At 45.1% G+C, this 27,651-nt stretch overlaps 23 non-coding genes across 23 annotated transcripts; all 23 read right to left on the bottom strand.

Annotated features, from left to right (window-relative positions):
* Positions 1 to 661: 661 nt before the first annotated feature.
* TRNAR-CCU (transfer RNA arginine (anticodon CCU)) lies at positions 662 to 734 on the bottom strand. Its single transcript has one exon. It is a non-coding gene; the product is annotated as a tRNA-Arg (tRNA).
* Positions 735 to 1,061: 327 nt separating this feature from the next.
* TRNAI-UAU (transfer RNA isoleucine (anticodon UAU)) lies at positions 1,062 to 1,154 on the bottom strand. The gene is given in 2 exon segments: positions 1,062 to 1,097; positions 1,117 to 1,154. It is a non-coding gene; the product is annotated as a tRNA-Ile (tRNA).
* Positions 1,155 to 2,723: 1,569 nt separating this feature from the next.
* Positions 2,724 to 2,796, bottom strand: TRNAR-CCU (transfer RNA arginine (anticodon CCU)). Its single transcript has one exon. It is a non-coding gene; the product is annotated as a tRNA-Arg (tRNA).
* A 327-nt stretch (positions 2,797 to 3,123) lies between these two features.
* On the bottom strand, positions 3,124 to 3,216 carry TRNAI-UAU (transfer RNA isoleucine (anticodon UAU)). The gene is given in 2 exon segments: positions 3,124 to 3,159; positions 3,179 to 3,216. It is a non-coding gene; the product is annotated as a tRNA-Ile (tRNA).
* A 1,222-nt stretch (positions 3,217 to 4,438) lies between these two features.
* TRNAR-CCU (transfer RNA arginine (anticodon CCU)) lies at positions 4,439 to 4,511 on the bottom strand. The gene has a single exon. It is a non-coding gene; the product is annotated as a tRNA-Arg (tRNA).
* A 327-nt stretch (positions 4,512 to 4,838) lies between these two features.
* TRNAI-UAU (transfer RNA isoleucine (anticodon UAU)) lies at positions 4,839 to 4,931 on the bottom strand. Its single transcript is given in 2 exon segments — positions 4,839 to 4,874; positions 4,894 to 4,931. It is a non-coding gene; the product is annotated as a tRNA-Ile (tRNA).
* Positions 4,932 to 6,158: 1,227 nt separating this feature from the next.
* TRNAR-CCU (transfer RNA arginine (anticodon CCU)) lies at positions 6,159 to 6,231 on the bottom strand. The gene has a single exon. It is a non-coding gene; the product is annotated as a tRNA-Arg (tRNA).
* Positions 6,232 to 6,558: 327 nt separating this feature from the next.
* On the bottom strand, positions 6,559 to 6,651 carry TRNAI-UAU (transfer RNA isoleucine (anticodon UAU)). Its single transcript is given in 2 exon segments — positions 6,559 to 6,594; positions 6,614 to 6,651. It is a non-coding gene; the product is annotated as a tRNA-Ile (tRNA).
* Positions 6,652 to 8,221: 1,570 nt separating this feature from the next.
* Positions 8,222 to 8,294, bottom strand: TRNAR-CCU (transfer RNA arginine (anticodon CCU)). Its single transcript has one exon. It is a non-coding gene; the product is annotated as a tRNA-Arg (tRNA).
* A 327-nt stretch (positions 8,295 to 8,621) lies between these two features.
* On the bottom strand, positions 8,622 to 8,714 carry TRNAI-UAU (transfer RNA isoleucine (anticodon UAU)). The gene is given in 2 exon segments: positions 8,622 to 8,657; positions 8,677 to 8,714. It is a non-coding gene; the product is annotated as a tRNA-Ile (tRNA).
* Positions 8,715 to 9,936: 1,222 nt separating this feature from the next.
* Positions 9,937 to 10,009, bottom strand: TRNAR-CCU (transfer RNA arginine (anticodon CCU)). The gene has a single exon. It is a non-coding gene; the product is annotated as a tRNA-Arg (tRNA).
* A 327-nt stretch (positions 10,010 to 10,336) lies between these two features.
* On the bottom strand, positions 10,337 to 10,429 carry TRNAI-UAU (transfer RNA isoleucine (anticodon UAU)). The gene is given in 2 exon segments: positions 10,337 to 10,372; positions 10,392 to 10,429. It is a non-coding gene; the product is annotated as a tRNA-Ile (tRNA).
* A 1,222-nt stretch (positions 10,430 to 11,651) lies between these two features.
* Positions 11,652 to 11,724, bottom strand: TRNAR-CCU (transfer RNA arginine (anticodon CCU)). The gene has a single exon. It is a non-coding gene; the product is annotated as a tRNA-Arg (tRNA).
* A 327-nt stretch (positions 11,725 to 12,051) lies between these two features.
* Positions 12,052 to 12,144, bottom strand: TRNAI-UAU (transfer RNA isoleucine (anticodon UAU)). Its single transcript is given in 2 exon segments — positions 12,052 to 12,087; positions 12,107 to 12,144. It is a non-coding gene; the product is annotated as a tRNA-Ile (tRNA).
* A 1,502-nt stretch (positions 12,145 to 13,646) lies between these two features.
* TRNAR-CCU (transfer RNA arginine (anticodon CCU)) lies at positions 13,647 to 13,719 on the bottom strand. The gene has a single exon. It is a non-coding gene; the product is annotated as a tRNA-Arg (tRNA).
* Positions 13,720 to 14,046: 327 nt separating this feature from the next.
* Positions 14,047 to 14,139, bottom strand: TRNAI-UAU (transfer RNA isoleucine (anticodon UAU)). Its single transcript is given in 2 exon segments — positions 14,047 to 14,082; positions 14,102 to 14,139. It is a non-coding gene; the product is annotated as a tRNA-Ile (tRNA).
* A 1,222-nt stretch (positions 14,140 to 15,361) lies between these two features.
* Positions 15,362 to 15,434, bottom strand: TRNAR-CCU (transfer RNA arginine (anticodon CCU)). The gene has a single exon. It is a non-coding gene; the product is annotated as a tRNA-Arg (tRNA).
* A 327-nt stretch (positions 15,435 to 15,761) lies between these two features.
* On the bottom strand, positions 15,762 to 15,854 carry TRNAI-UAU (transfer RNA isoleucine (anticodon UAU)). The gene is given in 2 exon segments: positions 15,762 to 15,797; positions 15,817 to 15,854. It is a non-coding gene; the product is annotated as a tRNA-Ile (tRNA).
* Positions 15,855 to 17,424: 1,570 nt separating this feature from the next.
* Positions 17,425 to 17,497, bottom strand: TRNAR-CCU (transfer RNA arginine (anticodon CCU)). Its single transcript has one exon. It is a non-coding gene; the product is annotated as a tRNA-Arg (tRNA).
* Positions 17,498 to 17,824: 327 nt separating this feature from the next.
* On the bottom strand, positions 17,825 to 17,917 carry TRNAI-GAU (transfer RNA isoleucine (anticodon GAU)). Its single transcript is given in 2 exon segments — positions 17,825 to 17,860; positions 17,880 to 17,917. It is a non-coding gene; the product is annotated as a tRNA-Ile (tRNA).
* Positions 17,918 to 25,698: 7,781 nt separating this feature from the next.
* Positions 25,699 to 25,771, bottom strand: TRNAR-CCU (transfer RNA arginine (anticodon CCU)). Its single transcript has one exon. It is a non-coding gene; the product is annotated as a tRNA-Arg (tRNA).
* Positions 25,772 to 26,098: 327 nt separating this feature from the next.
* Positions 26,099 to 26,191, bottom strand: TRNAI-UAU (transfer RNA isoleucine (anticodon UAU)). The gene is given in 2 exon segments: positions 26,099 to 26,134; positions 26,154 to 26,191. It is a non-coding gene; the product is annotated as a tRNA-Ile (tRNA).
* A 1,222-nt stretch (positions 26,192 to 27,413) lies between these two features.
* TRNAR-CCU (transfer RNA arginine (anticodon CCU)) lies at positions 27,414 to 27,486 on the bottom strand. The gene has a single exon. It is a non-coding gene; the product is annotated as a tRNA-Arg (tRNA).
* Positions 27,487 to 27,651: the final 165 nt, after the last annotated feature.

Consider the following 27,651-nt stretch of genomic DNA (forward strand, 5'->3'; position numbering starts at 1 on the left):
ATTATTATAGAAGATATAAATATATATGACAGCAGAGCCGGCCAATTGAGATGTTCACAATTGCGCGTTGCATCTAGCTTTGAAGTGGGTCCGTGAAAATCAGCAGGAAGTGCATTTTGAAGGTGGATTTGCTATGATTTTCCATAGTGTGGTGACATGATAGTGACTTTACATTTCTTTGACCTTTTGTAACGAGATGTGGGATACCCATTGAAAGCCTTGTCGAATTTCAAGTGGACCTGAACTCAGAACGTCCTTTCTGCTCTAAAAGATACGCAACAGCATAACAACCTTTAAACAAGAAACATTTCTTTGTTACAGCTAATAGAAATCCTAAGAGAAATCTGCACTGTTTCTACTTCCTGACTGATGGAAGCAGACATATTGTTAACAGGCTGTGCTTTCAAATGAGCTTATCTGCCATTGGCAGTCATGTGACCCAGGGTGATCACCACAACTAGTGATTAGACACAAATGAGGGGGACAGGCTAAAGTCTCTAAATACATACACAGGGTGCATTTCTCTATGTTTTCCTTCTTTCCTGTGCAAGTGTTCTGGTCCACTTTAAAAGCCTTTGGCAGCCATGAGAATCCAAGTCATTTGTATCAGAGTACAATGTGTGTTGGTATGCTACATGTAAGGGCCAAAGAAGGAATGTGCCACCCCAGATGGGACTCGAACCCACAATCCCTGGCTTAGGAGGCCAGTGCCTTATCCATTAGGCCACTGGGGCATGCTGTAGAAGTGCAGCAAGTAGGCTTTTGCTCCACAGAGACTGCACAATGCCTCTTGCAGCAAATGAGTTGCAAATGGACGTACTTCTTTTCCTTGTGTTGTGCCATGGATTTTGCAGGTGATATAGCTCTTGCCAGCTTCCTCCACTGCTCTTCAACAAGCAAAAGCATTGGTCTCATTCTTTTTGGTCCTCACTCAAAACAAGCTTCCCTTGTTGGGCAATGACAGCTCTTGCGTGTAGCAGTGGCATACTGGCACCCTTTGGCTTGAATGTTTTGGGTCAAAGGAGAAAGGTGATGAAAGGAAGCAAAAGGGCAACTATCTCTGCTCCAGGTGAGGCTCGAACTCACAACCTCGGCATTGCTCAACAGATACTGTCTTATAAGTACCGCGCGCTAACCGATTGCGCCACTGGAGCTCCGTTGCTGCTCTTGGGGAGGTGCCTTTATCACCAGGACACTTGGCCTGTGATGCGTAACTCGTTAAAATGAAGCACATGTCATAAATCATTATAAGACCAAGTCAATTGTTTGTTAAGAAGAAAACCGGTAGAAGACAGGGAGCGTTTGTCCAAATCAGCAAGCCAAGGTGACTATTAAGATCATCTCCATAGAGGTGAGTGGACTTCAATGGAGGCTTGACACAGACTAGGAGCACACAATCACACTTTTTTGTGGTGGTGAGAGAATAGGCCAGGCTTTCTCAACCAGGGTTCCCTGGAACCCCAGGGTTCCTTGAGGACTCTGCAGGGGTTCCTTGGCATTTTACCCCATCGTGGGGGAAGTATAATAGAGCACACTATAATAGGTGGTACTGTAACAAGAAACACTAAATTGGGGGGTCAGGAGACGGTATAATGAGTGGCAGTGTAATAGGAGATAGTGAAATTAGCAGCCTAACCTATTTAAAGACCATGCCTCCTGAAAAATAAATGTAGGGGTTCCTCGAGACCAAAAAATTGTTTGCAGGGGTTCCTTGGGATCCAAAAGTTATTTACAGGGTTCCTCCAAGGTAAAAAGGTTGAGAAAGGCTGGAATAGGCCATGAGAGCAGGCTTTGAAAGCCATGAATACCTCTGAAAAGGTGTGAGATCATTCTGGTCTGCTGCTAAATGTGCATGTTCCTACTGCATATAAGGCGATAATAAGGAAAAGCACACCTATCTCAAGTCATGTTTTATCCCCAGCAGGTGCCACTCCTCCAGAGTCGCAATGCAGTCGGCTGAGTTGGGCAGACTACACATGCAGGCATGATGCAGGGAATCCCTGGGGTATTTACTGGGCAAGGCGTATCTTACACACAGCACCCAAAATGACAGATTGAATTTATTATTATAGAAGATATAAATATATATGACAGCAGAGCCGGCCAATTGAGATGTTCACAATTGCGCGTTGCATCTAGCTTTGAAGTGGGTCCGTGAAAATCAGCAGGAAGTGCATTTTGAAGGTGGATTTGCTATGATTTTCCATAGTGTGGTGACATGATAGTGACTTTACATTTCTTTGACCTTTTGTAACGAGATGTGGGATACCCATTGAAAGCCTTGTCGAATTTCAAGTGGACCTGAACTCAGAACGTCCTTTCTGCTCTAAAAGATACGCAACAGCATAACAACCTTTAAACAAGAAACATTTCTTTGTTACAGCTAATAGAAATCCTAAGAGAAATCTGCACTGTTTCTACTTCCTGACTGATGGAAGCAGACATATTGTTAACAGGCTGTGCTTTCAAATGAGCTTATCTGCCATTGGCAGTCATGTGACCCAGGGTGATCACCACAACTAGTGATTAGACACAAATGAGGGGGACAGGCTAAAGTCTCTAAATACATACACAGGGTGCATTTCTCTATGTTTTCCTTCTTTCCTGTGCAAGTGTTCTGGTCCACTTTAAAAGCCTTTGGCAGCCATGAGAATCCAAGTCATTTGTATCAGAGTACAATGTGTGTTGGTATGCTACATGTAAGGGCCAAAGAAGGAATGTGCCACCCCAGATGGGACTCGAACCCACAATCCCTGGCTTAGGAGGCCAGTGCCTTATCCATTAGGCCACTGGGGCATGCTGTAGAAGTGCAGCAAGTAGGCTTTTGCTCCACAGAGACTGCACAATGCCTCTTGCAGCAAATGAGTTGCAAATGGACGTACTTCTTTTCCTTGTGTTGTGCCATGGATTTTGCAGGTGATATAGCTCTTGCCAGCTTCCTCCACTGCTCTTCAACAAGCAAAAGCATTGGTCTCATTCTTTTTGGTCCTCACTCAAAACAAGCTTCCCTTGTTGGGCAATGACAGCTCCTGCGTGTAGCAGTGGCATACTGGCACCCTTTGGCTTGAATGTTTTGGGTCATAGGAGAAAGGTGATTAAAGGAAGCAAAAGGGCAACTATCTCTGCTCCAGGTGAGGCTCGAACTCACAACCTCAGCATTGCTCAACAGATACTGTCTTATAAGTACCGCGCGTTAACCGATTGCGCCACTGGAGCTCCGTTGCTGCTGTTGGGGAGGTGCCTTTATCACCAGGACACTTGGCCTGTGATGCGTAACTCGTTAAAATGAAGCACATGTCATAAATCATTATAAGACCAAGTCAATTGTTTGTTAAGAAGAAAACCGGTAGAAGACAGGGAGCGTTTGTCCAAATCAGCAAGCCAAGGTGACTATTAAGATCATCTCCATAGAGGTGAGTGGACTTCAATGGAGGCTTGACACAGACTAGGAGCACACAATCACACTTTTTTTGTGGTGGTGAGAGAATAGGCCATGAGAGCAGGCTTTGAAAGCCATGAATACCTCTGAAAAGGTGTGAGATCATTCTGGTCTGCTGCTAAATGTGCATGTTCCTACTGCATATAAGGCGATAATAAGGAAAAGCACACCTATCTCAAGTCATGTTTTATCCCCAGCAGGTGCCACTCCTCCAGAGTCGCAATGCAGTCGGCTGAGTTGGGCAGACTACACATGCAGGCATGATGCAGGGAATCCCTGGGGTATTTACTGGGCAAGGCGTATCTTACACACAGCACCCAAAATGACAGATTGAATTTATTATTATAGAAGATATAAATATATATGACAGCAGAGCCGGCCAATTGAGATGTTCACAATTGCGCGTTGCATCTAGCTTTGAAGTGGGTCCGTGAAAATCAGCAGGAAGTGCATTTTGAAGGTGGATTTGCTATGATTTTCCATAGTGTGGTGACATGATAGTGACTTTACATTTCTTTGACCTTTTGTAACGAGATGTGGGATACCCATTGAAAGCCTTGTCGAATTTCAAGTGGACCTGAACTCAGAACGTCCTTTCTGCTCTAAAAGATACGCAACAGCATAACAACCTTTAAACAAGAAACATTTCTTTGTTACAGCTAATAGAAATCCTAAGAGAAATCTGCACTGTTTCTACTTCCTGACTGATGGAAGCAGACATATTGTTAACAGGCTGTGCTTTCAAATGAGCTTATCTGCCATTGGCAGTCATGTGACCCAGGGTGATCACCACAACTAGTGATTAGACACAAATGAGGGGGACAGGCTAAAGTCTCTAAATACATACACAGGGTGCATTTCTCTATGTTTTCCTTCTTTCCTGTGCAAGTGTTCTGGTCCACTTTAAAAGCCTTTGGCAGCCATGAGAATCCAAGTCATTTGTATCAGAGTACAATGTGTGTTGGTATGCTACATGTAAGGGCCAAAGAAGGAATGTGCCACCCCAGATGGGACTCGAACCCACAATCCCTGGCTTAGGAGGCCAGTGCCTTATCCATTAGGCCACTGGGGCATGCTGTAGAAGTGCAGCAAGTAGGCTTTTGCTCCACAGAGACTGCACAATGCCTCTTGCAGCAAATGAGTTGCAAATGGACGTACTTCTTTTCCTTGTGTTGTGCCATGGATTTTGCAGGTGATATAGCTCTTGCCAGCTTCCTCCACTGCTCTTCAACAAGCAAAAGCATTGGTCTCATTCTTTTTGGTCCTCACTCAAAACAAGCTTCCCTTGTTGGGCAATGACAGCTCCTGCGTGTAGCAGTGGCATACTGGCACCCTTTGGCTTGAATGTTTTGGGTCATAGGAGAAAGGTGATTAAAGGAAGCAAAAGGGCAACTATCTCTGCTCCAGGTGAGGCTCGAACTCACAACCTCAGCATTGCTCAACAGATACTGTCTTATAAGTACCGCGCGTTAACCGATTGCGCCACTGGAGCTCCGTTGCTGCTGTTGGGGAGGTGCCTTTATCACCAGGACACTTGGCCTGTGATGCGTAACTCGTTAAAATGAAGCACATGTCATAAATCATTATAAGACCAAGTCAATTGTTTGTTAAGAAGAAAACCGGTAGAAGACAGGGAGCGTTTGTCCAAATCAGCAAGCCAAGGTGACTATTAAGATCATCTCCATAGAGGTGAGTGGACTTCAATGGAGGCTTGACACAGACTAGGAGCACACAATCACACTTTTTTTGTGGTGGTGAGAGAATAGGCCATGAGAGCAGGCTTTGAAAGCCATGAATACCTCTGAAAAGGTGTGAGATCATTCTGGTCTGCTGCTAAATGTGCATGTTCCTACTGCATATAAGGCGATAATAAGGAAAAGCACACCTATCTCAAGTCATGTTTTATCCCCAGCAGGTGCCACTCCTCCAGAGTCGCAATGCAGTCGGCTGAGTTGGGCAGACTACACATGCAGGCATGATGCAGGGAATCCCTGGGGTATTTACTGGGCAAGGCGTATCTTACACACAGCACCCAAAATGACAGATTGAATTTATTATTATAGAAGATATAAATATATATGACAGCAGAGCCGGCCAATTGAGATGTTCACAATTGCGCGTTGCATCTAGCTTTGAAGTGGGTCCGTGAAAATCAGCAGGAAGTGCATTTTGAAGGTGGATTTGCTATGATTTTCCATAGTGTGGTGACATGATAGTGACTTTACATTTCTTTGACCTTTTGTAACGAGATGTGGGATACCCATTGAAAGCCTTGTCGAATTTCAAGTGGACCTGAACTCAGAACGTCCTTTCTGCTCTAAAAGATACGCAACAGCATAACAACCTTTAAACAAGAAACATTTCTTTGTTACAGCTAATAGAAATCCTAAGATAAATCTGCACTGTTTCTACTTCCTGACTGATGGAAGCAGACATATTGTTAACAGCCTGTGCTTTCAAATGAGCTTATCTGCCATTGGCAGTCATGTGACCCAGGGTGATCACCACAACTAGTGATTAGACACAAATGAGGGGGACAGGCTAAAGTCTCTAAATACATACACAGGGTGCATTTCTCTATGTTCTCCTTCTTTCCTGTGCAAGAGTTCTGGTCCACTTTAAAAGCCTTTGGCAGCCATGAGAATCCAAGTCATTTGTATCAGAGTACAATGTGTGTTGGTATGCTACGCTACATGTAAGGGCCAAAGAAGGAATGTGCCACCCCAGATGGGACTCGAACCCACAATCCCTGGCTTAGGAGGCCAGTGCCTTATCCATTAGGCCACTGGGGCATGCTGTAGAAGTGCAGCAAGTAGGCTTTTGCTCCACAGAGACTGCACAATGCCTCTTGCAGCAAATGAGTTGCAAATGGACGTACTTCTTTTCCTTGTGTTGTGCCATGGATTTTGCAGGTGATATAGCTCTTGCCAGCTTCCTCCACTGCTCTTCAACAAGCAAAAGCATTGGTCTCATTCTTTTTGGTCCTCACTCAAAACAAGCTTCCCTTGTTGGGCAATGACAGCTCTTGCGTGTAGCAGTGGCATACTGGCACCCTTTGGCTTGAATGTTTTGGGTCAAAGGAGAAAGGTGATGAAAGGAAGCAAAAGGGCAACTATCTCTGCTCCAGGTGAGGCTCGAACTCACAACCTCGGCATTGCTCAACAGATACTGTCTTATAAGTACCGCGCGCTAACCGATTGCGCCACTGGAGCTCCGTTGCTGCTCTTGGGGAGGTGCCTTTATCACCAGGACACTTGGCCTGTGATGCGTAACTCGTTAAAATGAAGCACATGTCATAAATCATTATAAGACCAAGTCAATTGTTTGTTAAGAAGAAAACCGGTAGAAGACAGGGAGCGTTTGTCCAAATCAGCAAGCCAAGGTGACTATTAAGATCATCTCCATAGAGGTGAGTGGACTTCAATGGAGGCTTGACACAGACTAGGAGCACACAATCACACTTTTTTTGTGGTGGTGAGAGAATAGGCCAGGCTTTCTCAACCAGGGTTCCCTGGAACCCCAGGGTTCCTTGAGGACTCTGCAGGGGTTCCTTGGCATTTTACCCCATCGTGGGGGAAGTATAATAGAGCACACTATAATAGGTGGTACTGTAACAAGAAACACTAAATTGGGGGGTCAGGAGACGGTATAATGAGTGGCAGTGTAATAGGAGATAGTGAAATTAGCAGCCTAACCTATTTAAAGACCATGCCTCCTGAAAAATAAATGTAGGGGTTCCTCGAGACCAAAAAATTGTTTGCAGGGGTTCCTTGGGATCCAAAAGTTATTTACAGGGTTCCTCCAAGGTAAAAAGGTTGAGAAAGTCTGGAATAGGCCATGAGAGCAGGCTTTGAAAGCCATGAATACCTCTGAAAAGGTGTGAGATCATTCTGGTCTGCTGCTAAATGTGCATGTTCCTACTGCATATAAGGCGATAATAAGGAAAAGCACACCTATCTCAAGTCATGTTTTATCCCCAGCAGGTGCCACTCCTCCAGAGTCGCAATGCAGTCGGCTGAGTTGGGCAGACTACACATGCAGGCATGATGCAGGGAATCCCTGGGGTATTTACTGGGCAAGGCGTATCTTACACACAGCACCCAAAATGACAGATTGAATTTATTATTATAGAAGATATAAATATATATGACAGCAGAGCCGGCCAATTGAGATGTTCACAATTGCGCGTTGCATCTAGCTTTGAAGTGGGTCCGTGAAAATCAGCAGGAAGTGCATTTTGAAGGTGGATTTGCTATGATTTTCCATAGTGTGGTGACATGATAGTGACTTTACATTTCTTTGACCTTTTGTAACGAGATGTGGGATACCCATTGAAAGCCTTGTCGAATTTCAAGTGGACCTGAACTCAGAACGTCCTTTCTGCTCTAAAAGATACGCAACAGCATAACAACATTTAAACAAGAAACATTTCTTTGTTACAGCTAATAGAAATCCTAAGATAAATCTGCACTGTTTCTACTTCCTGACTGATGGAAGCAGACATATTGTTAACAGCCTGTGCTTTCAAATGAGCTTATCTGCCATTGGCAGTCATGTGACCCAGGGTGATCACCACAACTAGTGATTAGACACAAATGAGGGGGACAGGCTAAAGTCTCTAAATACATACACAGGGTGCATTTCTCTATGTTCTCCTTCTTTCCTGTGCAAGAGTTCTGGTCCACTTTAAAAGCCTTTGGCAGCCATGAGAATCCAAGTCATTTGTATCAGAGTACAATGTGTGTTGGTATGCTACATGTAAGGGCCAAAGAAGGAATGTGCCACCCCAGATGGGACTCGAACCCACAATCCCTGGCTTAGGAGGCCAGTGCCTTATCCATTAGGCCACTGGGGCATGCTGTAGAAGTGCAGCAAGTAGGCTTTTGCTCCACAGAGACTGCACAATGCCTCTTGCAGCAAATGAGTTGCAAATGGACGTACTTCTTTTCCTTGTGTTGTGCCATGGATTTTGCAGGTGATATAGCTCTTGCCAGCTTCCTCCACTGCTCTTCAACAAGCAAAAGCATTGGTCTCATTCTTTTTGGTCCTCACTCAAAACAAGCTTCCCTTGTTGGGCAATGACAGCTCCTGCGTGTAGCAGTGGCATACTGGCACCCTTTGGCTTGAATGTTTTGGGTCATAGGAGAAAGGTGATTAAAGGAAGCAAAAGGGCAACTATCTCTGCTCCAGGTGAGGCTCGAACTCACAACCTCGGCATTGCTCAACAGATACTGTCTTATAAGTACCGCGCGCTAACCGATTGCGCTACTGGAGCTCCGTTGCTGCTGTTGGGGAGGTGCCTTTATCACCAGGACACTTGGCCTGTGATGCGTAACTCGTTAAAATGAAGCACATGTCATAAATCATTATAAGACCAAGTCAATTGTTTGTTAAGAAGAAAACCGGTAGAAGACAGGGAGCGTTTGTCCAAATCAGCAAGCCAAGGTGACTATTAAGATCATCTCCATAGAGGTGAGTGGACTTCAATGGAGGCTTGACACAGACTAGGAGCACACAATCACACTTTTTTTGTGGTGGTGAGAGAATAGGCCATGAGAGCAGGCTTTGAAAGCCATGAATACCTCTGAAAAGGTGTGAGATCATTCTGGTCTGCTGCTAAATGTGCATGTTCCTACTGCATATAAGGCGATAATAAGGAAAAGCACACCTATCTCAAGTCATGTTTTATCCCCAGCAGGTGCCACTCCTCCAGAGTCGCAATGCAGTCGGCTGAGTTGGGCAGACTACACATGCAGGCATGATGCAGGGAATCCCTGGGGTATTTACTGGGCAAGGCCTATCTTACACACAGCACCCAAAATGACAGATTGAATTTATTATTATAGAAGATATAAATATATATGACAGCAGAGCCGGCCAATTGAGATGTTCACAATTGCGCGTTGCATCTAGCTTTGAAGTGGGTCTGTGAAAATCAGCAGGAAGTGCATTTTGAAGGTGGATTTGCTATGATTTTCCATAGTGTGGTGACATGATAGTGACTTTACATTTCTTTGACCTTTTGTAACGAGATGTGGGATACCCATTGAAAGCCTTGTCGAATTTCAAGTGGACCTGAACTCAGAACGTCCTTTCTGCTCTAAAAGATACGCAACAGCATAACAACCTTTAAACAAGAAACATTTCTTTGTTACAGCTAATAGAAATCCTAAGATAAATCTGCACTGTTTCTACTTCCTGACTGATGGAAGCAGACATATTGTTAACAGGCTGTGCTTTCAAATGAGCTTATCTGCCATTGGCAGTCATGTGACCCAGGGTGATCACCACAACTAGTGATTAGACACAAATGAGGGGGACAGGCTAAAGTCTCTAAATACATACACAGGGTGCATTTCTCTATGTTCTCCTTCTTTCCTGTGCAAGAGTTCTGGTCCACTTTAAAAGCCTTTGGCAGCCATGAGAATCCAAGTCATTTGTATCAGAGTACAATGTGTGTTGGTATGCTACATGTAAGGGCCAAAGAAGGAATGTGCCACCCCAGATGGGACTCGAACCCACAATCCCTGGCTTAGGAGGCCAGTGCCTTATCCATTAGGCCACTGGGGCATGCTGTAGAAGTGCAGCAAGTAGGCTTTTGCTCCACAGAGACTGCGCAATGCCTCTTGCAGCAAATGAGTTGCAAATGGACGTACTTCTTTTCCTTGTGTTGTGCCATGGATTTTGCAGGTGATATAGCTCTTGCCAGCTTCCTCCACTGCTCTTCAACAAGCAAAAGCATTGGTCTCATTCTTTTTGGTCCTCACTCAAAACAAGCTTCCCTTGTTGGGCAATGACAGCTCCTGCGTGTAGCAGTGGCATACTGGCACCCTTTGGCTTGAATGTTTTGGGTCATAGGAGAAAGGTGATTAAAGGAAGCAAAAGGGCAACTATCTCTGCTCCAGGTGAGGCTCGAACTCACAACCTCAGCATTGCTCAACAGATACTGTCTTATAAGTACCGCGCGCTAACCGATTGCACCACTGGAGCTCTGTTGCTGCTGTTGGGGAGGTGCCTTTATCACCAGGACACTTGGCCTGTGATGCGTAACTCGTTAAAATGAAGCACATGTCATAAATCATTATAAGACCAAGTCAATTGTTTGTTAAGAAGAAAACCGGTAGAAGACAGGGAGCGTTTGTCCAAATCAGCAAGCCAAGGTGACTATTAGGATCATCTCCATAGAGGTGAGTGGACTTCAATGGAGGCTTGACACAGACTAGGAGCACACAATCACACTTTTTTTGTGGTGGTGAGAGAATAGGCCATGAGAGCAGGCTTTGAAAGCCATGAATACCTCTGAAAAGGTGTGAGATCATTCTGGTCTGCTGCTAAATGTGCATGTTCCTACTGCATATAAGGCGATAATAAGGAAAAGCACACCTATCTCAAGTCATGTTTTATCCCCAGCAGGTGCCACTCCTCCAGAGTCGCAATGCAGTCGGCTGAGTTGGGCAGACTACACATGCAGGCATGATGCAGGGAATCCCTGGGGTATTTACTGGGCAAGGCGTATCTTACACACAGCACCCAAAATGACAGATTGAATTTATTATTATAGAAGATATAAATATATATGACAGCAGAGCCGGCCAATTGAGATGTTCACAATTGCGCGTTGCATCTAGCTTTGAAGTGGGTCCGTGAAAATCAGCAGGAAGTGCATTTTGAAGGTGGATTTGCTATGATTTTCCATAGTGTGGTGACATGATAGTGACTTTACATTTCTTTGACCTTTTGTAACGAGATGTGGGATACCCATTGAAAGCCTTGTCGAATTTCAAGTGGACCTGAACTCAGAACGTCCTTTCTGCTCTAAAAGATACGCAACAGCATAACAACCTTTAAACAAGAAACATTTCTTTGTTACAGCTAATAGAAATCCTAAGATAAATCTGCACTGTTTCTACTTCCTGACTGATGGAAGCAGACATATTGTTAACAGGCTGTGCTTTCAAATGAGCTTATCTGCCATTGGCAGTCATGTGACCCAGGGTGATCACCACAACTAGTGATTAGACACAAATGAGGGGGACAGGCTAAAGTCTCTAAATACATACACAGGGTGCATTTCTCTATGTTCTCCTTCTTTCCTGTGCAAGAGTTCTGGTCCACTTTAAAAGCCTTTGGCAGCCATGAGAATCCAAGTCATTTGTATCAGAGTACAATGTGTGTTGGTATGCTACATGAAAGGGCCAAAGAAGGAATGTGCCACCCCAGATGGGACTCGAACCCACAATCCCTGGCTTAGGAGGCCAGTGCCTTATCCATTAGGCCACTGGGGCATGCTGTAGAAGTGCAGCAAGTAGGCTTTTGCTCCACAGAGACTGCACAATGCCTCTTGCAGCAAATGAGTTGCAAATGGACGTACTTCTTTTCCTTGTGTTGTGCCATGGATTTTGCAGGTGATATAGCTCTTGCCAGCTTCCTCCACTGCTCTTCAACAAGCAAAAGCATTGGTCTCATTCTTTTTGGTCCTCACTCAAAACAAGCTTCCCTTGTTGGGCAATGACAGCTCTTGCGTGTAGCAGTGGCATACTGGCACCCTTTGGCTTGAATGTTTTGGGTCATAGGAGAAAGGTGATGAAAGGAAGCAAAAGGGCAACTATCTCTGCTCCAGGTGAGGCTCGAACTCACAACCTCAGCATTGCTCAACAGATACTGTCTTATAAGTATCGCGCGCTAACCGATTGCGCCACTGGAGCTCCGTTGCTGCTCTTGGGGAGGTGCCTTTATCACCAGGACACTTGGCCTGTGATGCGTAACTCGTTAAAATGAAGCACATGTCATAAATCATTATAAGACCAAGTCAATTGTTTGTTAAGAAGAAAACCGGTAGAAGACAGGGAGCGTTTGTCCAAATCAGCAAGCCAAGGTGACTATTAAGATCATCTCCATAGAGGTGAGTGGACTTCAATGGAGGCTTGACACAGACTAGGAGCACACAATCACACTTTTTTTGTGGTGGTGAGAGAATAGGCCAGGCTTTCTCAACCAGGGTTCCCTGGAACCCCAGGGTTCCTTGAGGACTCTGCAGGGGTTCCTTGGCATTTTACCCCATCGTGGGGGAAGTATAATGAGTGGCAGTGTAATAGGAGATAGTGAAATTAGCAGCCTAACCTATTTAAAGACCATGCCTCCTGAAAAATAAATGTAGGGGTTCCTCGAGACCAAAAAATTGTTTGCAGGGGTTCCTTGGGATCCAAAAGTTATTTACAGGGTTCCTCCAAGGTAAAAAGGTTGAGAAAGGCTGGAATAGGCCATGAGAGCAGGCTTTGAAAGCCATGAATACCTCTGAAAAGGTGTGAGATCATTCTGGTCTGCTGCTAAATGTGCATGTTCCTACTGCATATAAGGCGATAATAAGGAAAAGCACACCTATCTCAAGTCATGTTTTATCCCCAGCAGGTGCCACTCCTCCAGAGTCGCAATGCAGTCGGCTGAGTTGGGCAGACTACACATGCAGGCATGATGCAGGGAATCCCTGGGGTATTTACTGGGCAAGGCGTATCTTACACACAGCACCCAAAATGACAGATTGAATTTATTATTATAGAAGATATAAATATATATGACAGCAGAGCCGGCCAATTGAGATGTTCACAATTGCGCGTTGCATCTAGCTTTGAAGTGGGTCCGTGAAAATCAGCAGGAAGTGCATTTTGAAGGTGGATTTGCTATGATTTTCCATAGTGTGGTGACATGATAGTGACTTTACATTTCTTTGACCTTTTGTAACGAGATGTGGGATACCCATTGAAAGCCTTGTCGAATTTCAAGTGGACCTGAACTCAGAACGTCCTTTCTGCTCTAAAAGATACGCAACAGCATAACAACATTTAAACAAGAAACATTTCTTTGTTACAGTTAATAGAAATCCTAAGATAAATCTGCACTGTTTCTACTTCCTGACTGATGGAAGCAGACATATTGTTAACAGCCTGTGCTTTCAAATGAGCTTATCTGCCATTGGCAGTCATGTGACCCAGGGTGATCACCACAACTAGTGATTAGACACAAATGAGGGGGACAGGCTAAAGTCTCTAAATACATACACAGGGTGCATTTCTCTATGTTCTCCTTCTTTCCTGTGCAAGAGTTCTGGTCCACTTTAAAAGCCTTTGGCAGCCATGAGAATCCAAGTCATTTGTATCAGAGTACAATGTGTGTTGGTATGCTACATGTAAGGGCCAAAGAAGGAATGTGCCACCCCAGATGGGACTCGAACCCACAATCCCTGGCTTAGGAGGCCAGTGCCTTATCCATTAGGCCACTGGGGCATGCTGTAGAAGTGCAGCAAGTAGGCTTTTGCTCCACAGAGACTGCACAATGCCTCTTGCAGCAAATGAGTTGCAAATGGACGTACTTCTTTTCCTTGTGTTGTGCCATGGATTTTGCAGGTGATATAGCTCTTGCCAGCTTCCTCCACTGCTCTTCAACAAGCAAAAGCATTGGTCTCATTCTTTTTGGTCCTCACTCAAAACAAGCTTCCCTTGTTGGGCAATGACAGCTCCTGCGTGTAGCAGTGGCATACTGGCACCCTTTGGCTTGAATGTTTTGGGTCATAGGAGAAAGGTGATTAAAGGAAGCAAAAGGGCAACTATCTCTGCTCCAGGTGAGGCTCGAACTCACAACCTCAGCATTGCTCAACAGATACTGTCTTATAAGTACCGCGCGCTAACCGATTGCACCACTGGAGCTCTGTTGCTGCTGTTGGGGAGGTGCCTTTATCACCAGGACACTTGGCCTGTGATGCGTAACTCGTTAAAATGAAGCACATGTCATAAATCATTATAAGACCAAGTCAATTGTTTGTTAAGAAGAAAACCGGTAGAAGACAGGGAGCGTTTGTCCAAATCAGCAAGCCAAGGTGACTATTAGGATCATCTCCATAGAGGTGAGTGGACTTCAATGGAGGCTTGACACAGACTAGGAGCACACAATCACACTTTTTTTGTGGTGGTGAGAGAATAGGCCATGAGAGCAGGCTTTGAAAGCCATGAATACCTCTGAAAAGGTGTGAGATCATTCTGGTCTGCTGCTAAATGTGCATGTTCCTACTGCATATAAGGCGATAATAAGGAAAAGCACACCTATCTCAAGTCATGTTTTATCCCCAGCAGGTGCCACTCCTCCAGAGTCGCAATGCAGTCGGCTGAGTTGGGCAGACTACACATGCAGGCATGATGCAGGGAATCCCTGGGGTATTTACTGGGCAAGGCGTATCTTACACACAGCACCCAAAATGACAGATTGAATTTATTATTATAGAAGATATAAATATATATGACAGCAGAGCCGGCCAATTGAGATGTTCACAATTGCGCGTTGCATCTAGCTTTGAAGTGGGTCCGTGAAAATCAGCAGGAAGTGCATTTTGAAGGTGGATTTGCTATGATTTTCCATAGTGTGGTGACATGATAGTGACTTTACATTTCTTTGACCTTTTGTAACGAGATGTGGGATACCCATTGAAAGCCTTGTCGAATTTCAAGTGGACCTGAACTCAGAACGTCCTTTCTGCTCTAAAAGATACGCAACAGCATAACAACCTTTAAACAAGAAACATTTCTTTGTTACAGCTAATAGAAATCCTAAGATAAATCTGCACTGTTTCTACTTCCTGACTGATGGAAGCAGACATATTGTTAACAGCCTGTGCTTTCAAATGAGCTTATCTGCCATTGGCAGTCATGTGACCCAGGGTGATCACCACAACTAGTGATTAGACACAAATGAGGGGGACAGGCTAAAGTCTCTAAATACATACACAGGGTGCATTTCTCTATGTTCTCCTTCTTTCCTGTGCAAGAGTTCTGGTCCACTTTAAAAGCCTTTGGCAGCCATGAGAATCCAAGTCATTTGTATCAGAGTACAATGTGTGTTGGTATGCTACATGAAAGGGCCAAAGAAGGAATGTGCCACCCCAGATGGGACTCGAACCCACAATCCCTGGCTTAGGAGGCCAGTGCCTTATCCATTAGGCCACTGGGGCATGCTGTAGAAGTGCAGCAAGTAGGCTTTTGCTCCACAGAGACTGCACAATGCCTCTTGCAGCAAATGAGTTGCAAATGGACGTACTTCTTTTCCTTGTGTTGTGCCATGGATTTTGCAGGTGATATAGCTCTTGCCAGCTTCCTCCACTGCTCTTCAACAAGCAAAAGCATTGGTCTCATTCTTTTTGGTCCTCACTCAAAACAAGCTTCCCTTGTTGGGCAATGACAGCTCTTGCGTGTAGCAGTGGCATACTGGCACCCTTTGGCTTGAATGTTTTGGGTCATAGGAGAAAGGTGATGAAAGGAAGCAAAAGGGCAACTATCTCTGCTCCAGGTGAGGCTCGAACTCACAACCTCAGCATTGCTCAACAGATACTGTCTTATAAGTATCGCGCGCTAACCGATTGCGCCACTGGAGCTCCGTTGCTGCTCTTGGGGAGGTGCCTTTATCACCAGGACACTTGGCCTGTGATGCGTAACTCGTTAAAATGAAGCACATGTCATAAATCATTATAAGACCAAGTCAATTGTTTGTTAAGAAGAAAACCGGTAGAAGACAGGGAGCGTTTGTCCAAATCAGCAAGCCAAGGTGACTATTAAGATCATCTCCATAGAGGTGAGTGGACTTCAATGGAGGCTTGACACAGACTAGGAGCACACAATCACACTTTTTTTGTGGTGGTGAGAGAATAGGCCAGGCTTTCTCAACCAGGGTTCCCTGGAACCCCAGGGTTCCTTGAGGACTCTGCAGGGGTTCCTTGGCATTTTACCCCATCGTGGGGGAAGTATAATAGAGCACACTATAATAGGTGGTACTGTAACAAGAAACACTAAATTGGGGGGTCAGGAGACGGTATAATGAGTGGCAGTGTAATAGGAGATAGTGAAATTAGCAGCCTAACCTATTTAAAGACCATGCCTCCTGAAAAATAAATGTAGGGGTTCCTCGAGACCAAAAAATTGTTTGCAGGGGTTCCTTGGGATCCAAAAGTTATTTACAGGGTTCCTCCAAGGTAAAAAGGTTGAGAAAGGCTGGAATAGGCCATGAGAGCAGGCTTTGAAAGCCATGAATACCTCTGAAAAGGTGTGAGATCATTCTGGTCTGCTGCTAAATGTGCATGTTCCTACTGCATATAAGGCGATAATAAGGAAAAGCACACCTATCTCAAGTCATGTTTTATCCCCAGCAGGTGCCACTCCTCCAGAGTCGCAATGCAGTCGGCTGAGTTGGGCAGACTACACATGCAGGCATGATGCAGGGAATCCCTGGGGTATTTACTGGGCAAGGCGTATCTTACACACAGCACCCAAAATGACAGATTGAATTTATTATTATAGAAGATATAAATATATATGACAGCAGAGCCGGCCAATTGAGATGTTCACAATTGCGCGTTGCATCTAGCTTTGAAGTGGGTCCGTGAAAATCAGCAGGAAGTGCATTTTGAAGGTGGATTTGCTATGATTTTCCATAGTGTGGTGACATGATAGTGACTTTACATTTCTTTGACCTTTTGTAACGAGATGTGGGATACCCATTGAAAGCCTTGTCGAATTTCAAGTGGACCTGAACTCAGAACGTCCTTTCTGCTCTAAAAGATACGCAACAGCATAACAACATTTAAACAAGAAACATTTCTTTGTTACAGTTAATAGAAATCCTAAGATAAATCTGCACTGTTTCTACTTCCTGACTGATGGAAGCAGACATATTGTTAACAGCCTGTGCTTTCAAATGAGCTTATCTGCCATTGGCAGTCATGTGACCCAGGGTGATCACCACAACTAGTGATTAGACACAAATGAGGGGGACAGGCTAAAGTCTCTAAATACATACACAGGGTGCATTTCTCTATGTTCTCCTTCTTTCCTGTGCAAGAGTTCTGGTCCACTTTAAAAGCCTTTGGCAGCCATGAGAATCCAAGTCATTTGTATCAGAGTACAATGTGTGTTGGTATGCTACATGTAAGGGCCAAAGAAGGAATGTGCCACCCCAGATGGGACTCGAACCCACAATCCCTGGCTTAGGAGGCCAGTGCCTTATCCATTAGGCCACTGGGGCATGCTGTAGAAGTGCAGCAAGTAGGCTTTTGCTCCACAGAGACTGTACAATGCCTCTTGCAGCAAATGAGTTGCAAATGGACGTACTTCTTTTCCTTGTGTTGTGCCATGGATTTTGCAGGTGATATAGCTCTTGCCAGCTTCCTCCACTGCTCTTCAACAAGCAAAAGCATTGGTCTCATTCTTTTTGGTCCTCACTCAAAACAAGCTTCCCTTGTTGGGCAATGACAGCTCCTGCGTGTAGCAGTGGCATACTGGCACCCTTTGGCTTGAATGTTTTGGGTCATAGGAGAAAGGTGATTAAAGGAAGCAAAAGGGCAACTATCTCTGCTCCAGGTGAGGCTCAAACTCACAACCTCGGCATTGCTCAACAGATACTGTCTTATCAGTACCGCGCGCTAACCGATTGCGCCACTGGAGCTCTGTTGCTGCTGTTGGGGAGGTGCCTTTATCACCAGGACACTTGGCCTGTGTTGCGTAACTCGTTAAAATGAAGCACATGTCATAAATCTTTATAAGACCAAGTCAATTGTTTGTTAAGAAGAAAACCGGTAGAAGACAGGGAGCGTTTGTCCAAATCAGCAAGCCAAGGTGGGGTCTATTAAAAATGGCGCCAGATACCGTTTTTAAAAAATGGCGCCCCATAGAAATGCATTATTCAACGATAATTTTCGTTTTATAGTGTTAAAAAATGGCGCCGCCGGCCAAAACGTTATTTATCGTTTTTATGCTAATTTTTTTTATCGTTTAAGAGTAGCCCTAACTAATCCGCCGCATTCCCGACGCTCTATTCTAACTAAATCCCCCCCCCTAAATCCCCGGGGGACAATCTAGCAGCGTTTCTCGAGTGAAGCAGGGCTATGAGCTGAAGCCCTGCCTCACAGGTGTCTGTCATCGGCGGATCTCCGCCTCTCCCCGCCCCTTTCAGTCTTCCTCCTCTGAGAGGGGCGGGGGAGAGGCGGAGTTCCGCAGATGACAGACACCTGTGGGGCAGGGCTTCAGCTCAAAGCCCTGTCTCACACGGAAGCTAATGCTGTCAGCAAAATCCACGACTGAGAAATTCGTGGATTTTGCAGGTAGACAGTGAGGGGGGAGTTTGGGGGGGCTCTACATAGTTTCATGTGGCCGTTTTCTTAGGGCTATTAGCTAATATATGTATTTAGATAAAATTAGGTTTTTACAATTTTTCTCTTTAAAGCAATAAAATTAATTCATTTGTTTAATATAAATGGATATTTAACTTAATTGACAATTGTATATTCCATTTGCATTATTTTAATAAAAAAAAAAAATTAAAACCTTGGAGTCTCGAACTTAAAAAGTAGTGAGTCCATACTTGCTATCCCTTTCATCTACCCACTATGCTATTTTATTTTTACTGTAAACAGAGCTAGTAATGTTTTAGTTCTTTTTTTTTTTTTACATACACATTAGTTCAATAGCGCCATCTAGCGATTACATTAAATACAGACTGTTGTAAAGATAAATTAGCTGCTGATATTAATTTAATAATACTTGTAATAGACCAATATGTATGTATCAATATATCTTTATCTCTATATCTCTGTGTGTGTGTGTGAATCTATCTATCTTATCTATCTATCTATCTATCTATCTATCTATCTATCTATCTATCTATCTATCTATCTATCTATCTATCTATCTATCTATCTATACAGAAAATATATATATATTAATATTTATAAATATAATTTATGGAAGAAGGTTCATACATGTATTTATGCATGTATTCACGTATATTTTTATCCCCTTCCCGACCGCCCATAGCCGACCGGCGGGGTGAAAGTGGTGTCTGCAACGACCACAATACGCCCTTCGTTGGCGGCTCGTTGCGTAGTAGCTGGCCGTGGATCGTGCGCTCGGATGCGCGTGCATCCGTCGGCAATAGGCTCCGCCCACCCACAACGTCAGCCCGCTGTCCGTTCGGCCGCGGGTTGTTAACTCCTTGATCGACGCATACAATGCGTATAATACGCTTTCTAATGTAAACAAAGCGTATTGTACAGGCTGCCTCCTTCCCTGGTGGTCCAAGTGACTGAGGGACCACCAGGGCAGGCTGCAGCCCCCCTATTATGCACCCAAACACACTGATCCTCCCCCCCCTGCCCCCTGATCGCCCACAGCACCCCTCATACCCCCCCCCCCCCCTGAACACCCTCTCAGACCCCTGTTTGCACCCAATTACCCCCCTACTCACCCATCAATCACTCCCTGTCACTATCATTCAACGCTATTTTTTAGATTAGGCCCTAAACTACCCCCTGGGTGCTCCTGATCATCCCCCCTCACCCTCATATCCTCCACAGAACACCCCCTCCCCCCCCCCACCAGGTGTACTGTATACATCTATTCTCCCCTATAATCACCACTTATAACCTGTCAATCACCCATCAATCACCCCCTGTCACCACCTGTCACTGCCACCCATCAGATCAGACCCTAACCTGCCCCTTATGGGCACCCTATCACCCGCCCACACCTTTAGATCGCCCTCAGACACCCCCCTCCTGATCACCTCGCCAGTGCATTGCTTGCATCTATTCCCCCCCTCTTATCACCCCCTGAGACACCCTTGAATCACCTACTGTCAACACCTGTCACCACCTAGCACACATACCCATCAGATCATGCCTTATTTTGCCCCGTGTTTACTCCTGATCACTCAGCCAAACCCTCAGATCCCTTTCAGACCCCCTTCCGATCACCTACCCAGTGCATTGATTGCATCTATTCTCCTCTTTAATCACCCAAAGAGACAACCATTAATCACCTCCTGTCATATCTGTCACCCCCTAGCACTCCTATCCATCAGATCAGGCCGTAATCTTCCCTCGCGGTCTTCTGATCACCCGACCAAACCCTCACCCGCCCCACCGCAGTGACAGAATTTTTTTTTTATGATCACTGCTGGTCAGTACAACTTCATTGTGGCTGAGACCAACCGTTAGGCCACACAATATGTAACTGCCAATCCAATAAGCTACCATGCCCAGTCTTTTCGGTGGAAACCACTCCAAGTTTCCGAACGTAACATTTTTGTGTGCCTTCTCCTTAACATGGGTGTAGTAAAAAAAGAATGTATTGTGGTCTTATAGGTCTACGCACCCAAAACATCACATGCCCATGTTCTCTGCTGCCATGTCCAGGTCACGATTTGAGAAAATCCTGCGCTTCCTGCACTTCAGTGCCAATACAACCTGTCAGTCATCTAAGAGGACACCCTGCTTATGACCGGTTCCACAACATTATGTCCCGCATAGACCACCTGTCATGAAAATTTTCAGATGCTTATACCCCAGAACAGTCATTTGGAGGCATTTGGTTTCCAGACTACTCATCAATATTTTGGCCCACTTAAATGCCAGGGCAGTATAGGAACCCGTAAGTGACACAGTTTTAGAAAGAAGACACCCCAAGGTATTTCGTTCGGTGTATGGTCAGTTAATAGAAGAGTTAATTTTTTGTCACAAGTGAGGCTAGATTCACAGTGGGACGTTGCGGTTTGATGCCACGTTAAAGTCGCACCGCAAGCTTACAACGCAACGCGCCCAAAAAGTGGCAACGCAGCGTTACCGTCGCATACAGCAGATACAGTACAAAATACAGGCAATGAAATGTATGCTTCCAAGTCATTACTGAGCATGTGCAGACAGTCCAACGCAGCTAATAACGTGTATAATGCACAGCATGCAGCACTTTCACTTAACGTGCAGCGTTAGTCCCCAACTGTCACGATCGGTGTAGCAGAGAGAGGGTCTGATTACCGGTGAACTGCAGTATCACCGAGAATGCAGAATATACCCGATTATCGATGATCTGCAGTATCACCGATAATCCGATATAACGCTAACCTCTGAACACCTGAGTAGTGTAAGTGCTTGGTGCAACAGTAATACCTTGAGGACTAAGCCTCAGAAACAAGTGCCGTACAGTATGAAGTACTGCAGCAATACAGATACCTTCCGAAAGGCCTGGACTCTCCCGGGGGAGGAGTCAGGCGGAGCGTAGGAAGGACAGAACGTGAGTGACATCTAGGAGAGAGTGTCACTAACAGATCTGGGAACTGCCTCTAACAGTAAGGTCAGTTCTCGAAGTCAGGCAAGCCAGGTCGTAACACACGGACAAATACAGTACAGATTCAGAACGCAGAGGCGGAGACTAATAAACAAGCAGGGTTCGGCAACAGGGTATCAGAAATATCGGGGTACAGAATCAGGAGTCAGATGCAGAGTCTAAGAGCGAGCCGAGGTTCGGCAACAGGGTATCAGAATGACAAGGTACAAGATCAAAATACAGAAGAATAGTAACAAGCTTGGGGGAACCTGAGGAGCAGGTTCCCAATGAATACAAGATGGGCCCTGGGGCAGTAAATACAGAGCTGGCCCTGTGGAGCAGGTGCCTAGCAAATACAGCGCTGGGCACCTGCTCCACAGGGCCAGCTGTGGGGTATAAGCATCTGAAAATTTTCATGACAGGTGGTCTATGCGGGACATAATGTTGTGGAACCGGTCATAAGCAGGGTGTCCTCTTAGATGACTGACAGGTTGTATTGGCACTGAAGTGCCGGAAGCGCAGGATTTTCTCAAATCGTGACCTGGACATGGCAGCAGAGAACATGGGCATGTGATGTTTTGGGTGCGTAGACCTATAAGACCACAATACATTCTTTTTTTACTACACCCATGTTAAGGAGAAGGCACACAAAAATGTTACGTTCGGAAACTTGGAGTGGTTTCCACCGAAAAGACTGGGCATGGTAGCTTATTGGATTGGCAGTTGCATATTGTGTGGCCTAACGGTTGGTCTCAGCCACAATGAAGTCGTACTGACCAGCAGTGATCATAAAAAAAAAATTCTGTCACTGCGGTGGGGCGGGTGAGGGTTTGGTCGGGTGATCAGAAGACCGCGGGGGAAGATTACGGCCTGATCTGATGGATAGGAGTGCTAGGGGGTGACAGATATGACAGGAGGTGATTAATGGTTGTCTCTTTGGGTGATTAAAGAGGAGAATAGATGCAATCAATGCACTGGGTAGGTGATCGGAAGGGGGTCTGAAGGGGATCTGAGGGTTTTGCTGAGTGATCAGGAGTAAACACGGGGCAAAATAAGGCATGATCTGATGGGTATGTGTGCTAGGTGGTGACAGGTGTTGACAGTAGGTGATTTAAGGGTGTCTCAGGGGGTGATAAGAGGGGGGGAATAGATGCAAGCAATGCACTGGCGAGGTGATCAGGAGGGGGGTGTCTGAGGGCGATCTAAAGGTGTGGGCGGGTGATAGGGTGCCCATAAGGGGCAGGTTAGGGTCTGATCTGATGGGTGGCAGTGACAGGTGGTGACAGGGGGTGATTGATGGGTGATTGACAGGTTATAAGTGGTGATTATAGGGGAGAATAGATGTATACAGTACACCTGGTGGGGGGGGGGGAGGGGGTGTTCTGTGGAGGATATGAGGGTGAGGGGGATGATCAGGAGCACCCAGGGGGTAGTTTAGGGCCTAATCTAAAAAATAGCGTTGAATGATAGTGACAGGGAGTGATTGATGGATGAGTAGGGGGGTAATTGGGTGCAAACAGGGGTCTGAGAGGGTGTTCAGGGGGGGGTATGAGGGGTGCTGTGGGCGATCAGGGGGCAGGGGGGGGAGGATCAGTGTGTTTGGGTGCATAATAGGGGGGCTGCAGCCTGCCCTGGTGGTCCCTCAGTCACTTGGACCACCAGGGAAGGAGGCAGCCTGTACAATACGCTTTGTTTACATTAGAAAGCGTATTATACGCATTGTATGCGTCGATCAAGGAGTTAACAACCCGCGGCGGAACGGACAGCGGGCTGACGTGGGTGGGCGGAGCCTATTGCCGACGGATGCACGCGCATCCGAGCGCACGATCCACGGCCAGCTACTACGCAACGAGCCGCCAACGAAGGGCGTATTGTGGTCGTTGCAGACACCACTTTCACCCCGCCGGTCGGCTGTGGGCGGTCGGGAAGGGGATAAAAATATACGTGAATACATGCATAAATACATGTATGAACCTTCTTCCATAAATTATATTTATAAATATTAATATATATATATTTTCTGTATAGATAGATAGATAGATAGATAGATAGATAGATAGATAGATAGATAGATAGATAGATAGATAGATAGATAGATAGATTCACACACACACACAGAGATATAGAGATAAAGATATATTGATACATACATATTGGTCTATTACAAGTATTATTAAATTAATATCAGCAGCTAATTTATCTTTACAACAGTCTGTATTTAATGTAATCGCTAGATGGCACTATTGAACTAATGTGTATGTAAAAAAAAAAAAATAACTAAAACATTACTAGCTCTGTTTACAGTAAAAATAAAATAGCGTAGTGGGTAGATGAAAGGGATAGCAAGTATGGACTCACTACTTTTTAAGTTCGAGACTCCAAGGTTTTAATTTTTTTTTTTTTTTAAATAATTCAAATGGAATATACAATTGTCAATTAAGTTAAATATCCATTTATATTAAACAAATGAATTAATTGTATTGCTTTAAAGAGAAAAATTGTAAAAACCTAATTTTATCTAAATACATATATTAGCTAATAGCCCTAAGAAAACGGCCACATGAAACTATGTAGAGCCCCCCCAAACTCCCCCCTCACTGTCTACCTGCAAAATCCACGAATTTCTCAGTCGTGGATTTTGCTGACAGCATTAGCTTCCGTGTGAGACAGGGCTTTGAGCTGAAGCCCTGCCCCACAGGTGTCTGTCATCTGCGGAACTCCGCCTCTCCCCCGCCCCTCTCAGAGGAGGAAGACTGAAAGGGGCGGGGAGAGGCGGAGATCCGCCGATGACAGACACCTGTGAGGCAGGGCTTCAGCTCATAGCCCTGCTTCACTCGAGAAACGCTGCTAGATTGCCCCCCGGGGATTTAGGGGGGGGGGGGGGATTTAGTTAGAATAGAGCGTCGGGAATGCGGCGGATTAGTTAGGGCTACATGGCTAAACGATATATTTCGTGCAGAGCTATTAAAACTATAATTATCGTTTTTATATAAAACGATAATTATCGTTTTAAAATATCGTTCTAAAAATGGCGCCATTATTCGGCTGGCGCCATTTTTAACTAGACGCAGCCAAGGTGACTATTAAGATCATCTCCATAGAGGTGAGTGGACTTCAATGGAGGCTTGACACAGACTAGGAGCACACAATCACACTTTTTTTGTGGTGGTGAGAGAATAGGCCATGAGAGCAGGCTTTGAAAGCCATGAATACCTCTGAAAAGGTGTGAGATCATTCTGGTCTGCTGCTAAATGTGCATGTTCCTACTGCATATAAGGCGATAATAAGGAAAAGCACACCTATCTCAAGTCATGTTTTATCCCCAGCAGGTGCCACTCCTCCAGAGTCGCAATGCAGTCGGCTGAGTTGGGCAGACTACACATGCAGGCATGATGCAGGGAATCCCTGGGGTATTTACTGGGCAAGGCGTATCTTACACACAGCACCCAAAATGACAGATTGAATTTATTATTATAGAAGATATAAATATATATGACAGCAGAGCCGGCCAATTGAGATGTTCACAATTGCGCGTTGCATCTAGCTTTGAAATGGGTCCGTGAAAATCAGCAGGAAGTGCATTTTGAAGGTGGATTTGCTATGATTTTCCATAGTGTGGTGACATGATAGTGACTTTACATTTCTTTGACCTTTTGTAACGAGATGTGGGATACCCATTGAAAGCCTTGTCGAATTTCAAGTGGACCTGAACTCAGAACGTCCTTTCTGCTCTAAAAGATACGCAACAGCATAACAACCTTTAAACAAGAAACATTTCTTTGTTACAGCTAATAGAAATCCTAAGATAAATCTGCACTGTTTCTACTTCCTGACTGATGGAAGCAGACATATTGTTAACAGCCTGTGCTTTCAAATGAGCTTATCTGCCATTGGCAGTCATGTGACCCAGGGTGATCACCACAACTAGTGATTAGACACAAATGAGGGGGACAGGCTAAAGTCTCTAAATACATACACAGGGTGCATTTCTCTATGTTCTCCTTCTTTCCTGTGCAAGAGTTCTGGTCCACTTTAAAAGCCTTTGGCAGCCATGAGAATCCAAGTCATTTGTATCAGAGTACAATGTGTGTTGGTATGCTACATGTAAGGGCCAAAGAAGGAATGTGCCACCCCAGATGGGACTCGAACCCACAATCCCTGGCTTAGGAGGCCAGTGCCTTATCCATTAGGCCACTGGGGCATGCTGTAGAAGTGCAGCAAGTAGGCTTTTGCTCCACAGAGACTGCACAATGCCTCTTGCAGCAAATGAGTTGCAAATGGACGTACTTCTTTTCCTTGTGTTGTGCCATGGATTTTGCAGGTGATATAGCTCTTGCCAGCTTCCTCCACTGCTCTTCAACAAGCAAAAGCATTGGTCTCATTCTTTTTGGTCCTCACTCAAAACAAGCTTCCCTTGTTGGGCAATGACAGCTCCTGCGTGTAGCAGTGGCATACTGGCACCCTTTGGCTTGAATGTTTTGGGTCATAGGAGAAAGGTGATTAAAGGAAGCAAAAGGGCAACTATCTCTGCTCCAGGTGAGGCTCGAACTCACAACCTCGGCATTGCTCAACAGATACTGTCTTATAAGTACCGCACGCTAACCGATTGCGCCACTGGAGCTCCGTTGCTGCTGTTGGGGAGGTGCCTTTATCACCAGGACACTTGGCCTGTGATGCGTAACTCGTTAAAATGAAGCACATGTCATAAATCTTTATAAGACCAAGTCAATTGTTTGTTAAGAAGAAAACCGGTAGAAGACAGGGAGCGTTTGTCCAAATCAGCAAGCCAAGGTGACTATTAAGATCATCTCCATAGAGGTGAGTGGACTTCAATGGAGGCTTGACACAGACTAGGAGCACACAATCACACTTTTTTTGTGGTGGTGAGAGAATAGGCCATGAGAGCAGGCTTTGAAAGCGATGAATACCTCTGAAAAGGTGTGAGATCATTCTGGTCTGCTGCTAAATGTGCATGTTCCTACTGCATATAAGGCGATAATAAGGAAAAGCACACCTATCTCAAGTCATGTTTTATCCCCAGCAGGTGCCACTCCTCCAGAGTCGCAATGCAGTCGGCTGAGTTGGGCAGACTACACATGCAGGCATGATGCAGGGAATCCCTGGGGTATTTACTGGGCAAGGCGTATCTTACACACAGCACCCAAAATGACAGATTGAATTTATTATTATAGAAGATATAAATATATATGACAGCAGAGCCGGCCAATTGAGATGTTCACAATTGCGCGTTGCATCTAGCTTTGAAGTGGGTCCGTGAAAATCAGCAGGAAGTGCATTTTGAAGGTGGATTTGCTATGATTTTCCATAGTGTGGTGACATGATAGTGACTTTACATTTCTTTGACCTTTTGTAACGAGATGTGGGATACCCATTGAAAGCCTTGTCGAATTTCAAGTGGACCTGAACTCAGAACGTCCTTTCTGCTCTAAAAGATACGCAACAGCATAACAACCTTTAAACAAGAAACATTTCTTTGTTACAGCTAATAGAAATCCTAAGATAAATCTGCACTGTTTCTACTTCCTGACTGATGGAAGCAGACATATTGTTAACAGGCTGTGCTTTCAAATGAGCTTATCTGCCATTGGCAGTCATGTGACCCAGGGTGATCACCACAACTAGTGATTAGACACAAATGAGGGGGACAGGCTAAAGTCTCTAAATACATACACAGGGTGCATTTCTCTATGTTCTCCTTCTTTCCTGTGCAAGAGTTCTGGTCCACTTTAAAAGCCTTTGGCAGCCATGAGAATCCAAGTCATTTGTATCAGAGTACAATGTGTGTTGGTATGCTACATGTAAGGGCCAAAGAAGGAATGTGCCACCCCAGATGGGACTTGAACCCACAATCCCTGGCTTAGGAGGCCAGTGCCTTATCCATTAGGCCACTGGGGCATGCTGTAGAAGTGCAGCAAGTAGGCTTTTGCTCCACAGAGACTGCACAATGCCTCTTGCAGCAAATGAGTTGCAAATGGACGTACTTCTTTTCCTTGTGTTGTGCCATGGATTTTGCAGGTGATATAGCTCTTGCCAGCTTCCTCCACTGCTCTTCAACAAGCA

This window comes from Hyperolius riggenbachi, chromosome 3, assembly GCF_040937935.1.
Source record: "Hyperolius riggenbachi isolate aHypRig1 chromosome 3, aHypRig1.pri, whole genome shotgun sequence".
NCBI classification, from domain to species: domain Eukaryota; kingdom Metazoa; phylum Chordata; class Amphibia; order Anura; family Hyperoliidae; genus Hyperolius; species Hyperolius riggenbachi.